This window comes from Condylura cristata, unplaced genomic scaffold (assembly GCF_000260355.1).
Source record: "Condylura cristata isolate star-nosed mole 26May11 unplaced genomic scaffold, ConCri1.0 scaffold00009, whole genome shotgun sequence".
Taxonomy (NCBI): Eukaryota; Metazoa; Chordata; class Mammalia; order Eulipotyphla; family Talpidae; genus Condylura; species Condylura cristata.
In genome coordinates this window covers 60,072,815-60,077,279 of record NW_004567110.1, presented here as the reverse complement: position 1 = coordinate 60,077,279, position 4,465 = coordinate 60,072,815, and positions in this window count along the sequence as shown.

The window sequence follows — 4,465 nt, the reverse complement described above, 5'->3', positions numbered from 1 at the left end:
AAAAAAATAGACACTCAGATCAATGGAATAGAATTGAAACCAAGAAATTAACTTAATGTTAAATGGAACACTAATTTATAACATATAATGGAGGAAGGAAGCAAATTCAACAAATTGTGTTGAGAAAATTGGTCAGTCACATACAACAAAATAAAATTTATCCATTATGTCACATCATACAACTACTACATTATTTGAAATGGATTAAAAACTTGAATGTACTAACTGAGGTCATAAAGTACACGGAAAGTAATATAGGCAGATACCTGCCATATGAGCCATCAAATCCTTAGTATCTACTGGAACAATATACAACACTTAACAGGAAGGGATGTGTATTGCAGCATGTAACCAGACGATAAAACATTATTGTCCAGTAACAGATGAGCAGAGAAAGATATGGCACATATATACAAAAAATGCTACCTGGATTGGAAATGAAAGTGTTCAGGCTAATTGGAAGAGGGCGAAGGCAAACACTGGATGATTTCAAAATATAAAGAGATGAACCAAAGGAACAGAGTAAAACCATGCTAAAACAAGCCCTTGAAATCTGATTGCAGGGCTGAGATACCAGAAACAGTGGTTGAGATGTGGAGAGCAGAATGAGCAATTTCTCAAAGGAAAGTGTTAGAGGATAAATGGGCTTTGGCATTGGACATGGGAGAAGAGCCTGTATGGTAGAAGTGTGTACCTACACCCCTCAATAATATATAATGCTGTAAATATAATTTTTTTAAAAAAGAAGAAAGAATGGGAGACTTGATCTACTATGATCCCTGCCAGGAGTCAAAAGGATGCCACACATAAGAAACATTAAAATTTACTTCAAACAAATTTCTTGGTGGAATATGATATACCAAATACATTAACAAGAATACCTGTTTATATATATATATATATATATATATATATATATATATATATATATATATGTTTTAAAGCCATTTTGAATGAAAGAAGACTCTAAGGAAGTAATACCATATTGTATTGATGAAAAATAATTTACAAGAATAAACACATACACACACACTGACATTGAAATGAATAATGGTATTTTAGAATGCAGAAGTAGATGGCAAGATTTTATATATCTTTGGCAAATACTTGAAAATGTTATCATGTGCAATGTTACTTTAAAAGTGAAGCATTATTAAAAACTTGAACAGTACAAAATAAAATAAATAAAACAAAAATATATCTATGTAATTAAATATAACCTTGTGTGGTAGGTGACCCAATTTTCGTTTTGACATAAAGCACTTTCAGGTGGTCATTTGAGTTCCATTTTAAATGACAATTTCATTCAGCTATTTTGCTGCTTGGTTATGTTTAGTGAACCAAACATGTCAAGCAGTTGAGGTCCATTTTAAAACAATATGAGACATGTCATGGATTTGCTTAAAATCAATAAGAAAATAAAACAATAAAGACAAACAATTACAAAGTTAAGCTGGTTATTGCCATTGTAAGTATACTCACACCAATTATTTCTGAGAAACAGCTATGTGTCCATACAGTTTAGGTATTATTAACTACTATTTTATCTTGATTTAAAAAACTACTGAATATTACATTTCAGTGGGCACTAGTTAAGCTTGACTTTTAAAATTTAATATTTTAAGTACAAACTATATTTTTTAATTTTAAAAAGCATCAAACATCAAATTTTATAATATAGAAAGTTTTGTTATTATTTCTGCTTACACCTTTTATTAGATAATGAGATGGAATCACCAACACTTTTAAAAATGATGAGACATGTTATCAAACTCCTAAAACTCTTAGCTTATGATAGTGAGTAATGCCAGAAGATTATTTGTCTGAAACTAATACTGTATGTTTCTTTATAACTTTAAGTGCTGGGAAATTATGTCTGGTTTCAAAGTTCATTTTGTATTTGGAAAACAGTAAAGTTAGATCCCAAAGAATCTATGTGGACAGGATACCACAAACAGTTCTTCAAAAGTTTTGAAACAAAAATACTTTTTTTTTTTAAGATTTATTTATTTGTGCATACAGAACTGGGGTACAGGCCAGAGGCTCAGGGGCAGTGAGAGGATTCACCAGAGACAGAGTGGGCAGCAGAACAGGCAGATCGACGAAGTACACTGCTGAGGGGAGCAGCGGGTGGGTCAGGAGGGGTCTGCCACGCCCTGTGGTCACCTCCCGGGCAGGCGGGAATGGAACTCATGCGGAAGTGGCTTTAGCTTCTCAGTGCTGTGCTTTAACCCGCTGTGCCACCAGGGAGGGCCACAAAAATACTTTTTAAGAAATCCACTAACGGCTGCAGCCAGAAAAAGATGGGTCCAGACTTTCTTTTCTTTTAAGATGTATTTATTGATTCATACAGAACTGGGGTAGAGGCCAGAGGTGCAGGGTGGGTGAGAAGATTCACCAAAGACAAAATGGGGAGCAGAACAGGCAGATCTACGAAGTACACCACTGCCGAGGGGAGCAGTGGGCGGGTCAGGAGAGGTCTGTCTCTCCGTGTGGATCACCTGCAGGGCTGTGGATCAAACTGGCACTGATGCAGCTGCGGCTTGCTTGCAGTGCTGTGCTTTAACCCACTGCACCACCAGGGAGGGCCCGTTCCATATTTTCGTGTCATTTTGTTACAGATGCATCTATCTGCAGGGAAGATGTCATTTCCCACACCTCACTTACATGTAGGCTGCTGAGTGGCCCGGGATGTGTAACACAGACATCAGGTGCACCCCTGGACTCTTGCTTTTCTGACTCTGACTTGGACCCAGGTAATTGGGGGGATTTAGGAGAAACACATAAAGGTGAAACATAAAGGGATACTCAAACAAGACTCATGTGTGAGAAACTGGTGGGAAGGCTGTCCTGAGTAGACACAGTAGCAGCAGTTACCTAGATTTTACATTCTCTTTTGTCCTTTGCTCCAGATCTTGTCATTGCCCACCAAAAGGTACTGTGGATTTGAGGTAAGCTTTTGGGCCTCAGCAGCCCTGTTTTGGTTCAACACTGTGGCTAGGCATTTGCCAACAAGAATTGGGAATTCGGGGAGTCTTATGGGAAACTATTATTAGGGTTACCTTTTTTCCTCTTTCTCTGTGCACTTCAGTTCTATTAAAGAACTTAAGAGTCTCATTCCTTTGCCTTCTAGTGCATGAATGGCCATACTTCTTAATAGTTTGGGGTTCCTGAGTCTTCCTTGGTCTTATGATGAAAATATTTTATTATCATTTATCTATTATTAGGTGAAACATACCTAACGTTTACTTGATATTCAGTACTGAGTATAAAGAAACCTGTAATCTGTTGTATTTTAAGCACAGAAGAATATTATAAAAATAGAAGATTATAGCAATAGAATAGAAGAATATTATAGAAAAATATTATAGCAAAAATAATAGAAATAGAAGAATAATATAGAAAAATATTAAAGCAAAAAAATAGAACAGAAGAATATTACAAAAAATAGAAGAATATTATAGCAATAACTTTTAAAATAAAAAACATTTTCAGAGCCCTCCTTGGTGGCACAACAGGTTAAAGCAGCACTGCAAAGCTAGCCTCAGCTGCTTTAGCACAAGTTCAATCCCTCACCAAGGTGGTGACCCACATGGCACAGCAGATCTCTTCTGTCTCACCCACTGCTCCCCTCAGCAGTGTACTTACTCCATCTGCCTATTGCTCCCCACTCTGTCTCTGGTGAATCCTCTCATTCCCTGCCCCTCTGGCCTGTACTCCAGCCCCATATGCATAAATAAATACATCTTTAAACTTTTTTTTTTTTCACTGTTAAAATTCCTATTGCTCCTGAATTTTAGACTTCACTGTATTTTAACTTCATATCTCACAAACAATAACAGTAATGAGTAAGAGAAAGACATATATTGTATAATTTAACTTTGGAGTTTCTTTCCCTCATAATATTCCTATTTTCCAACTACATACAAGTACACGAGTCTTAAAATAATCTGCTTTCACTGAATTATACTGAATATTCTAGAAGTTAGAGGCTAATGAATGCTAAGTACCCTCCCAGAAAATTCTGACCACCACCTAAGTTCCAAGTCTTGAGAGAAAGTGTTTTAAAGAACAGGGTGGGGGCCCTCCCTGGTGGCGCAGCAGGTTCAAGCACTGCACTAAGAAGCTTAAGCCACTTCCTCATGAGTTCAATCCCCGCCTGCCCTGGAGGTGACCACATGGTGTGGCAGACCTCTCCTGGCCCTCCCGCTGCTCCCCTCAGCAGGGTACTTCGTCAATCTGCCTGTTCTGTTCCCCACTCTGTCTCTGGTGAAGCCTCTCACTGGCCCTGAGCCTCTGGCCTGTACCCCAGTTCTGTAAGCACAAATAAATAAATCTTAAAAAAAAAAAAAAAGAACAGGGTGGGGGTGTCCCAACACCCAAACCCACCTGTGCTATATAGAATCTGCCATCGACAGCATCAAGACAAAACAAAATGCATAAAACCTTTAATGGAAAAGAACTT